Genomic DNA, 12,544 nt, shown 5'->3' with positions numbered 1-12,544 from the left:
AGTAAAAAAAGATAGGGATGACATGACACAACTTGCAAAAAGTCGTTTTCTAGTTTTTATGAATGGAAGTGATTTTCCCCGTTGGTCCACACGAAACTTGTCCATAGAGCTTCTTACCATCCAATAAGCTTTTTACCTTATAGTTAATAAATTCACAAAAAACTTATAATGTAATTGATATTTTTTTGTGTTTCCAATAAAAATGTCTTTATATTTTTATTGTCGAGTTGGAAGGATTTGAATTAGAAACATCTTCATTAAAAACTTCAAAACACCAAGCGATATCAATTGAGATACATAACCTCTTAAACCCTATTATCAAAAGAAATAAACAGTTAATAAATTCATGAATTCCAATTGACTCAATTGTTAAAAAAAAAAAAAAAATCATTCTCAAATAAAAGACTTAAATTCAAATACTACTTACACCAAAACAAATTGGTGTCTTTTTTATGAACTTATAGTATCCACATTGAAAAAAAAAAATTATAGTTAATAAATTTATCTTTAAATTCGGTTCATATGAAGTTTGGGACTATGGAAAAAGATAAGGAAGCTTCATTTTTTCAATAATGATACTGTTGTTTCAAGGAAAACCAAGAGCTAGTATGAAATTCCACAAGGAGGGAAAAAAAGAATAGAGAAAAAACAAGAGTTGGTATGAAATTGATTGAACTTGAACACGACAAGGTGGCCAAAATGTTTCTCTTTTCTTCGACATACTTTAAATTATCATGGACTCCATAATGTTATAGTCAATGCCATGCACATAATGGGATTTAGTGAGATTTTAAGTTACAACGTATTTGTAGTTCTAGTTTGTTGAGGTCTAAAAAATCACAGTAAAATAAGCCCAAGAAAGAGTGAGTTAAGCCCAAAAAAAAAGAAAACTCAGATCAAGTCCAAAGGGATTATACGAAAGGCCCTGAGGATCCCGAAGCCCAGAAAAGGAAAAGCAACCAAAGAAAAAAGAGAGAGAACATCACAGCAAAGTATAAGACGCAAGGATCCTCAGGCATCATCAATAAGCGCAAAGAAAAAGAAGACCAGGACAGATCGATAGAAAGAAGACAGAAAAAGAAAACAAGAAAAACAAAAGAACGCAAGCGACCCTTCATGGCACAGACAGAAAAGGCGTCGGGGAACCAAGACAAGGAAGAAGAATGATAACAAAACGATTTCAAAAGAGCAGAACAGGATTCCGCCCAAATAGGAAAGAAACAGAAAGGTAAAAGACGCCAGAAGTGAGGATGCCGAGAAGGGCATACCTCAGCACATCCCAAAGAGGATGGCCAACCAGAAGCTTTCGAAGGAATCAGAATCAAGAGAAGGAAAGAATGAGAGAAAACGGAAAAGGGGACTTACCGAGATGATGAGAACAGAACATACTCTGTTTGCAAAAGACCAAAACAGGGGAACCAACGGTTCCCCAAGACGCCCAGAAAAACTCCACTATAAAAGGAGAGGATGGGTTGTGAAGAAAGCAGCGAGAAAAAAAGAAAGGAACAATAGAAAGAAGAGATTCCCTAGAAAAAATTATCAGAAAGTCCAGGCAGAAAGAGAATACTAAGGGAAAACAAATACTGCTTCCCGATATCCTGTAAAAGCAACTATGGCACATACTCGGATCCAACGAGAATCAAACTTCGCAAGTTTTGAAGGCTGAAATAGCCATTCAAGGCTGCAATTTTTGAGCTCGATTGGACCTTGTATCACGTCCTAGTAAGCTTGCTGTAATCAAACAGATAATGCTTTAATGAAATACTGTTTCATAATTCCCAGGATCCCCACAATACTTTTTTTTATCGTCTTGCTAATCCTGCTTTTCTTTTCTTTCTGAGCTTACGTTGTTAATTTCTGGCACTCCTCGATATCCTTGTTTGTCATTTTTTTGTATGTTGTCAGGAGTATTCTCTGCATTCACTTGATTCTTAAACAGCCATTTAGCTGCGGTGAGTCAAGGCCCAGTCCACCAAATCCTTTCTTTTTCATTCAGGCTCGGGATCCTTGGGCCTGAGTATCCCGAAAAAAGCACTCTCACATAGTTCAAAGCCAGTTTTTTCTTTGCAAATTAGTGTAACTGGGAATATAGCTCATAGTATTGTTAAGAAAATTTGTTGAGATGACAGAATAGCAGAGCTACAGTTGATTGAGTTGCAGTATTTATTCTACTGTCTAAGCTACTTGTAGTTTATGGTTGAAGTAGCTAAACGACATGTGTTTTACTTAAGCTTATAACGTGGAGTTAGTTCTTTCTTATTTTTCCAATCTCCTCTGGTTCTGTATATAAACACAGAGGCTATGTATTTTCCAATTATATGCATAAAAAAAACAAAAAAAAACCTGATTTTCTTAGGAAAACTTGCTCGATCGAGTGTTAGAAGAATTTCAAGGAAATTGTTTTGTGTAACTAAAACCCAAATTTGGTTGTCTCACTCATAATTTCGCCTAACACGATGAATCGTGCTCGATCGAGATTTCTTCTGTAGCACTAGTACTCTTTCTCCTGAAATTGAACTTCAATGACTCAATGCAATTACGATTTAAATGAAATTAAAATGCATAGAAACTTGCAATTACACTGAAACCTTTTTTATTTTTGACATGAAAATTTGCCAACATTACAAATAGTTGAATGTAAGAACTATTGCCAAGATTACAATTAGTTGAATCTAATAGACGAAGTTAAGTGTGAGAATTTCTTCCATAGGGTTAAGGTCAAGAGCTTGGAAGAAGAACTAGTTGAATGTAATGTCAAATTGAAAAAAAGTATCTAGTGCCAAGATTGATGCTAGATTAGGGGTCTAAATAGCAAATTTTATCAGAGCATAGGTTCATTTTTTCAAAGATTAATATGGAAGCATCTCTTATAACGTGATTTTCAATTGGTATTAGAGCATAGGTTTACTGTTGTAGGATTAATATGGAGGCATCTCCTCTAAAAAACGATTTTGCAACAAATTTTATTATTATTTCTCATTAAATTCCATTACTTAAATACATTCCATTTTATTCCTTTTTTTTTCCGTTCTTTTATGATTTACTCATTCCATTTTATTTCACTCTTTTAAAAACTCCCAAAACAAAGTGTTAATGGAATTTTGTGAATTTGTGATGCAAGTGTAGTTTCGTGGAATTTAGCTACTAAACAGAGACACCGCTTGTGTCCTGTTTTTGTGTGCATAACACACAAGCTAAATCAAGTGAAGAGGTGTCATATAATTATAATGAGACTTCCATGAAAATTCCAAGGACCATAACTTTGTTTCATTTAGGCTGGTGACGTTGAGTCTTGTTGACAAGTACCCTCTCAGTTTAACAAGTTCATAGAAGTTTCATTATTATTTCTCCTTAGATTCTATATTGTAACGTCGAGAAGCTTTTTGTAAAAGCAATAGTACTGTGTCAAAATAATTGAGTAATTCTCGGTTTAGGAGGTGAGGTAAAACATGAATCTCCATCGCATAATTAAATTAAAAAATACAAATAGAATCTCAAATGTAAAAACAACAAAGTTTGGAATGACACAAATTGCAAAAGTCGAATTTGTTTACTTATGGCTTCAATTTGATATGAAGGTGAATGAAATATCATACAAAATTACAAATATCGGTGAGACTTTTTTAGCACAATTTTCGGGGAATATCACAATGCCCACTTTATCATACAATACAAGTAGAGCTTTTCAAATAGTGAACAAATTTGTATTGAAAAAGAGCTGGTATGAAATTGATTGAAAATGACAAGTGGCCAATACAGATTTTTTACTCTTAACAAATAATCATTCTCCCACGGTTGGACTGTGGTCCTTTCTATTCAATCAGTCTTTCTGTGTGTGCGAGTAACTTAATTATTGGATACATGATTGATTATAAGATAGGATTTTTTTTTTGGTGTTTTTGTCATTGCCGTCACTAAGGACCATATCTTCTTCAGTGAACTAGCAAGTGAAACTTCTCATCATCTTCGCAGTTGGACATACAACTAAGGCCAGTTTACAGAGATCATTTATTCAATGAAAATAAACCTTACCACTTCTTCTTCTTCTTCTTGATTTATTTAATATAGAAAAAGGGGACAAATTGACAATCACTGACTCCATTAATTTGAGCTATTGCTTCCTAACATTTCTTGACCTATGGTTCACAGGAAATTACTAGTACTGCAAGGAGGACTGTTAATTTGGTCCTCCTAGTTTTCACAAAAAATAAAATGTTGTCATTTATGTAAGTATGACATCACTTGGTAGTTTTTTATTTTATTTTTCTTGTGATGATTAGGAAATTGAATCACACACCTATATAGTTGACAACGTTTCATTGGTTGGAAGACCATTTCATCTGTACTTTGGTGGACCTAATAATTTGTCGTGGTTCATGAACAAAGAATTTGATCATCTTTTCTTACACAGTATGACTGTACAAAGCTTTTCTTACACTTGTATATGTTCCATGCACCTTCATATTAAATTAAAGCCATGACTCATGAGTTATGAGTCAACAACTAGCTTCCATGCATCTGTGTTTCATATACAAACTTGAAAATGGCTTTTGCAAGTAGAGTTATTCCTATTTTTTATTCTTTGCTGCTTTCTCACTTGAAAATGACTTTTGCAAGTATGATCATCACTATTTTTTATTCTTTTTTACTTTCACTTGAAAAATTATTTGTTGACTAGAAAAATCAGTACCGCATTGTAACTAGCAAGTTATTACTCTATTTAGTTTCACACATGGTATATTTAATTTTGTTTTTTTAATTGGTGGTATAATTTTATTAGTATGAATTATGAGTTGAAGTGATAATTCAATAATAATTAATGGCATCTTTTGTGATGTTCAATATTTGTGCTTCCAACCCCAACTCTTATGATCCCCAGTATATAGTAGTAGTAATAATGTAAAACTTCAATGAAAATAGGATTTTACATTTGCTATTCCAATTGCACTCATTCATTGATCTTTGGACCGCTCATCCACTTTAGTTTTTGGTTTGGTCCAACCTTTCTCTTCATATAGCCAAACTCTCTCGTCTAATTATTTAAGGCATGTTCTCATTCAATCCTTCCAATGTATATAATTGTTCCCTCAAAATGAGGGGAACAGTGAATGACCGTGATTTATCCACAACAAGAGACAATGATCAAATTTTGGAAAATATTTCTAAATAAGTATACTTATGCTCTAATACTAATGAAAAAAATCAATTTAATAATAGACTAATTGAGTTAATTTATAATTTATTCCAACAGAAACAGTTATTTCAACCGCTAGAAATATCATCTTAAAAGCAACAAGAAGTAATATAAACAATAAAAACTCACACAAATTTTAGTAACGAAGTGAAGTGGAAAAACCAATAAATAAATAAAAGTAAAAAAAAAAAAAAAAAACCATTCTAGGGACCCAACCTCTTAGAAAAGCCACTAAAGAAAAAGAAGTTACAAATAGTATACTAATTAACAACACCTTTGTTTAACTAGACTCTTTGTGATAACTTAAGTTTCAGGTGCCCCTTTTGCCTTCCTACTGTAGTGACTCCAAAACCTCTGTGATATTGCTATGCAAATCTCCTCCACTAATAAAACCTTGTTTGCAAATTTTGGGAGAGAATTCGGTTACATTTGCCTTCACGTTTTTTTCTCACCGCTACATGTGCAATTAATTTGTTCTTACTCATTACTAGCATTTTTTTTACCACTAATAAAACTTAGGAGTAATTAATAACTGGCATGCTAGTGCGTGATTAAATTTTTTTTTTTATGAAACATTTAGTGGTAAAAAGATTAATTTAACTAAATGTTTATAACTCTTTCCCTTGTGTGTTTGTTTCTATAAAAAAATAAAAATAAATAAATGTTTATAAGAATTTAAAAAAAAAAAAATTAGTAACGGTCAAATAATTAAACAAGATGACGAATGTGCTGACGTCAGATATTGTCGGTGCATGTGATATTGACGTTGACATTGTTCCACTACCACAAACTTGCGCTTCCTCTTTCTTTCTTTTAGTTGAAACTCTGCCTTTTACTTCATTGTTGAAGATGCTGTGGAAATATTCCTCTCTCTCTCTCTCTACCTACCTCAATGGCAAGAGGATTGACGTTCACTGTAAGACTCACTGCCCTTATTACTCTTACTTGCTGTGCTACTCAGGGGCGTAGCCAGAAATTTTTGGTTGGGGGGGCCGAGGTAATATTATCATATTGATTTGCAATTCAAGAAAAATACAAAGTATGACATATATACATATATACATATCTTCCTGCATTAGTTGTAGAAAAAAAAACATAAAATCTAACCAAAATTAGACTACATTTACAAGAAATAATATTTATAGAAATTAAATATAACAAAGTCACTATAAGCAACTATAGAATACATAGCAGTTAAACTCAACCAAATTAGACTACTATGGTCAAAAATAAATTCAAAATCAATTTCATTCATCTCAACTAAATTCAAAATCAATTTCATTCCTACTAATATTCTAATACTGTATCCTCTCTCTACTCTCTAATGATAATTCCCACACCACACCAGGACTTTGAATAGCTATGGGACATAGCCTCACTCAAGAAAAAAAAATGTGGGATATGGCTGACATGTCTTAGAGAATGAAACGAAAAGTCAAACAGATGAAAAGTAGGAATTTGGGATGGGGCATTTTTATGGCTACGTATTGGAGGAGGGGCCAAGTTTTTCTCATAGGGGGGCCAGCTCTTAAATGAGAAAGTGTGAGACCTATTTCTTCCTATTATTATAAGGGTTTTAAAAAATTTTGGGGACGTGCCTCCGCCCCTGGTGCTACTGCTATGGTTAATCATAACTGAACCGCTTCTTCTTGTGGGAATATCCACAACATAAGCTTTCCTTTTCGATTGAAGACCGACCCACAAAACTGCGGGTACTTCAGTTATGAACTTTGGTGTGAGAACAATCGTACGGTGGTATACTTAAATGGAGAAAAAAACTACGTAGAGGAAATCAGTTACAACAACTACACAATCCGGATTGTGGACTCGAGTATACACAAAGACAATTACTTCTCCTTCTCCACCCCGACTTTTTCTTTATCTCGATATGATCTCAGATATGACTATCCATATAACACTTATCTGCAAAAGGGGACAAAGGCGAATTACTGGCATCTCGAGCTAGCACGGAGTTTGGTTTGGATGAGCTGTGAAAAACCAGTGAATTCTCCATTGTATTTGGACACTTCTACTTGCAATTATAATGACAACTCTTCTTCTATATCTGATTCCAAGAGGTATAGATATGTTAAAGTTGGTAGAACCAACGCATCCGAAGTGGAGGACTCGTTCCAAGTAGAGAAGATGTTTCTGACATCGTGGCCAATAAATGACGATGACCCAATTATATACACAATTCAATATACTGTACAATTTAAATCCTTTAATTGTTTCATATGTGCGACAAAAAAAAAAAAGTGTAATTAACTATCAGCTGTTTCTCAAAACTGTGTGTGTATATATATATATATATATAGTTAGATATGTCCAAAAACAAGTAATAATATCAAAAGTTAAATATTTTTACTCAAAAAAAGTTAACTTCTGTTTTTTAAGAGGGATAAAATAATAAATTATTGAATTAAGTTCTTAGCAATTTTCATTTTCAATATAAACAGTATGATGACTAAGAATATTAAAACAAATACTCATTGAATGAGTGCTGTGGGGCCAGAGAATTCGTGGCCCAGGCCCACTCTACATTAGGGTCCAAGGCCTAAGCCGAGGAGAGCTATTGCCGAGAACGTATAATGAAGGCCCAAAAAAGGCACAAGGATATGGTCGAGGACGATCTTATGCTCAGCACCTCACAAAACGCTTAAAGAAAAGGACAAACTCAGTACAGGGGTAGGACAAAGGAGAAAGCTGCCAACATCGTGATACAGAATCCTGCATCTGACAGGCCCATACTCCAAACCATGCTATTTAACTTTTCCAACCGCCCCCAACCACTCTAGGTATGGATTGACAGGACAGGTCTGCACCCCAGAAAGCAAAACTTACACGTGGACACTAAAAGTGGAAATGAACACTAGTATAAAGGGGAAGAAGGCGAAGGAAAAGGAGGGAGGCCCGGGGGGGGGGGGGGGGGGGGAAGGAGAAAAAGATCCTGCAAAAGGGAGAAATCCTACAACCCATACCAATGGAATGCTCAGCTAGTCAAGCCAAAGTCCTCCCATGTAAAAGCTTCCATAAAAATCATGATTGAACTGCTGACTTGTGACCAAGGTCCTGCCTTTCTAGCCCACTCTCTACAAATTACATTGTTAGGGCCCTTTACCCACGAGCCCAACGTCATTCTTGGGCCGTTAAATAATCGTGTCCTTACAATTGGCGCTATCTGTGGGAAGGCTTGCGCGTTGGCACAGGTGGCGGTGGAGTTAAGCCTCTGTCAAGCAAAGGTCTGCGAAGGTTCCTCCATTTCCAGCGACATGCTGTTGTTGCTTCGACATAAATTTCCGCTAGGGGCTACGCCTCGCAGTGCCAATGGCACGGACAGCTTTAGGGGCTTCCAACATCAAGCTAACTCTCCCCACCTTGGTCGAGGAGCTAATCTTCGAAAAATAAATAAATAAATAAATGAACACAAGTTTTGGACAGAACCAAGGCTTTGTACGGTCCTCGAACTCAAACCTCTGGGGAAACCAACTATTTAAGAGAAAAAATACAAGTTTTGAACAGAACCAAGGCCTTGTATGGTCCTCGGACTCAAGCCTCTGGGGAAACCAACTACTTAGAAGAAACAACACAAGTTTTGGACAGAACCAAGGTCTTGTATAGTTCTCGGACTCAAGCCTCTGGGGAAACCAACTACTTAGAAGAAACAATACAAGTTTTGGACAGAATCAAGGTCTTGTATAGTCCTCGGACTTAAGCCTCTGGGAAAACCAACTATTTAAGAGAAAAAATACAAGTTTTGGACAGAACCAAGGCCTTGTATGGTCCTCGGACTCAAGCCTCTGGGGAAACCAACTACTTAGAAGAAACAACACAAGTTTTGGACAGAACCAAGGTCTTGTATAGTTCTCGGACTCAAGCCTCTGGGGAAACTAACTACTTAGAAGAAACAACACAAGTTTTGGACAGAACCAAGGTCTTGTATAGTTCTCGGACTCAAGCCTCTGGGGAAACCAACTATTTAAGAGAAAAAATACAAGTTTTGGACAGAACCAAGGCCTTGTATGGTCCTCGGACTCAAGCCTCTGGGGAAACCAACTACTTAGAAGAAACAACACAAGTTTTGGACAGAACCAAGGTCTTCTATAGTTCTCGGACTCAAGTCTCTGGGGAAACCAACTATTTAAGAGAAAAAATACAAGTTTTGGACAGAATCAAGGTCTTATATGGTCCTCGGACTCAAGCCTCTAGGGAAACCAACTACTTAGAAGAAACAACACAAGTTTTGGACAGAACCAAGGCCTTGTATGGTCTTCGGATTCAAGCCTCTGGGGAAACCAACTACTTAGAAGAAACAATACAAGTTTTGGACAGAACCAAGGTCTTGTATGGTCCTCGGACTCAAGCCTCTGGGGAAACCAACTACTTAGAAGAAACAACACAAGTTTTGGACAGAACCAAGGACTTGTATGGTCCTCGGACTCAAGCCTATGGGAAAACCGACTACTTAAGAGAAAAAATGCAAGTTATGGACACAACCTGGGCATTATATGGCCCTTAGACTCTACCCCGTAGAGGAGTTACCCATTAATAGTTGGGTTAGTCCCTAGACTGAATGGAATCTCTAGTCTACCCTCGGATCCTCAATACCAGGAGAACTGATGCGGTTGTGATAGGGCCAGGTGTTATCAAAAACATGGCCAAAGTCCCTCACTACTCGGCAACCCTCTCAGATGGTTTATTTTGAGTTTATCATTCTCGGACGGCTGCCTCACACGCATTACGGAGCGCTCAGCTGTTATCTCGGTTAGTCTCATAAGTTTAATATGCTGTAGGTTAGCATTATTATATTCGATAATGTCGATAAGTTCAAGTTAATAGCTTTTTGTTTCAAGGTTTCTTGCCCTAAGTATCATTAAAGGAAAATATACATGTAGTACACCCATTCACAAAGTAATTGTTGCAGAATAGAAAAGTACATAGAAGGAAACAGATTCATCTTTTATTAAGATAAAGAAAGAGTACAACGTACAATGAAAGAGCTTGAATAAGCTTATGCTAGAAACTAACTACATAAACAAAAAGAAAAGATACAAGTAAGTGAACAAAAACCAGAAGAGAGATGCACCAGTTCTAAAACGGTGTCTACGAAAGCCATTCCTCAATACTTTTACATGCCCATAACTCGGGCAGCAAAAAAACCCAACTTGGGGCTAGCACCGTTGAAGAAAAGGTGCAGGGAGCCGGAGGTTGATGAGCCTCCATGTTAGCCATGCCTGCGATAGAGCAGACGGCGCTGATGGCGGAAAACCTAACTTCTAACGTACCAAGAATCTGATGCGACCAGTACCTGCTTCGGATTTTGACTGAAAGAGGCAGAGATACCATCCCCACCTTATCAAAACGGATGATCATCTTGAGTCTGTGTCTCCCCTGTCCAAACGGCATCATCTTGAGTCTCGGAGGGGTCCGGTGCCTCTGTGGCGGGTGTAGTTCCTTCACCCCCACCCGTGCCTCAAACATATTGCACTAAGGGTGGATAGCACTGGATATGGAGACTGTGATTATGGCTGAAGGATTATGATTTTGAAGGGAACCGAAGGGTTTAGGTGTAAGGGGAATAACCTCCTATCCTACTTATATAAAGGGCAGGGTGTTGGCATTTAATTTATGCTGGTTTCCAAGGAACGCTAAGGACAAGACGGTTTTGGCTCGATTTCCAACACCATCTGCAACCATAAGATTTGAAGATCCTCATGAAGGCGCGCCTCGAACACTGAAACGTCAAAGGACACCGCGTGAGTAAAAACTAAAGGGATGCCTCTTAATTCGGCACATCTCCCATGCAAATGGAAAAACACAAACATCAGTAAAGTACAGAATTTAAGCGAGCCATGATGTGGGCCCAACATCACCAAAACCCTCCTCCCCAACTAAAAAGTCGGGCAGCAGGATTTTGAGGGGCTATTATGGGGTCAGAGAATTCGTAGCCCAGGCCCACTCTCCATTAGGGCCCAAGGCCTAAGCCGAGGAAAGCTATTGCCAAGGACACATAATGAAGGCCCAAAAAAGGCACAAGGATATGGCCGAGAACGATCTTATGCTCAGCACCTCACAAAACGCTTGAAGAAAAGGACAAACTCAGTACAGGGGCAGGACAAGGGAGAAAGCTGCCAACATCATGATACAGAATCCTGCATCTGACAGGCTCATACTCCAAACCATGCTATTTAACTTTTCCAACCGCCCCCAACCACTCTAGGTATGGATTGACAGGACAGGTCTGCACCCCAGAAAGCAAAATTTACACGTGGACACTAAAAGTGGAAATGAACACTAGTATAAAGGGGAAGAAGGCGAAGGAAAAGGAGGGAGGCCCGGGGGGGGGGGGGATGGAGAAAAAGATCCTGCAAAAGGGAGAATGGGAAGGATACTGTGCTCCTCGGACGCAATCCGAGGACTTAAATCCTACAACCCATACCAATGGAATGCTTAGCTAGTCAAGCCAAAGTCCTCCCATGTAAAAGCTTCCATAAAAACCATGATTGAACTGCTGACCTGTGACCAAGGTCCTGCCTTTTTAGCCCACTCTCTACAAATTACATTGTTAGGGTCCTTTATCCACGAGCCTAACGTCATTCTTGGGCCGTTAAATAATCGTGTCCTTACAAGTGCAAATTAAAAAAAATTAATAATCAAATAACCAATTATACCTTAGATTTTGTTATTTATATGATATATTATATATTTGTATAAGTTTTAATATAAGTTTATTATATTTATATGTTATATAATATGTTTATCAATTTAATAATGAGTAATTTTCCGTTCACCACATTTTTATAATAATTTTACAAAAAAATTAGATGACAAGTTATTCCTTGTAGCAAAATATAATGTCAATTGTGAACTTAGATTATTACTAGTAAACACTCACCACTTAAAGATATATAGTGAAAATGATGTAAAATTATTATGTAATTGGCATTAGTATTTAATGACAATAACAGAAAGAAAAGTCGAACCGGGTCCCGTGTATATGACTTGAAGCAAACTGTAGGCTGTAGTAGTTTTGCTTTTGTTTTTGCTTTTAAAGACAACTTAAAATCTAACCCACCACGTGTAGGACTTAGAGCATACTATAATCTCAAATCAGTAAAGACGTGTTTGGTTTGTGTTTTCAAACAACAATTTTTAGTTTTTAAACAACATTACACGTATTTCGACACACTTTTTCAAGCACGCATATTTCTACAAATATTTTCAAATAACAATTTTCAATTTTTAAACACATATACCAAACGGCTCAAAATCTCTTGATCAGTGAAACATGACGAGCAATTGGCGGTCTAAACGAAGAGGTAAGAAGAAAAAATAAAAAGCAAACCACCT

General features: G+C 36.8%; 1 protein-coding gene across 7 annotated transcripts in view; it reads left to right on the top strand.

The window, feature by feature from the left end:
* LOC126700320 (kinesin-like protein KIN-14C) overlaps positions 1 to 12,544 on the top strand; it is a 95,790-nt gene that overhangs the window by 21,597 nt on the left and 61,649 nt on the right. The gene's annotated exons all lie outside the window — the stretch shown is intronic.

This window comes from Quercus robur, chromosome 9, assembly GCF_932294415.1.
Source record: "Quercus robur chromosome 9, dhQueRobu3.1, whole genome shotgun sequence".
Classification (NCBI taxonomy): Eukaryota; Viridiplantae; Streptophyta; class Magnoliopsida; order Fagales; family Fagaceae; genus Quercus; species Quercus robur.
Note: the sequence above shows the minus strand (reverse complement) of the source record. Positions and strands in the feature narration are given on the sequence as shown.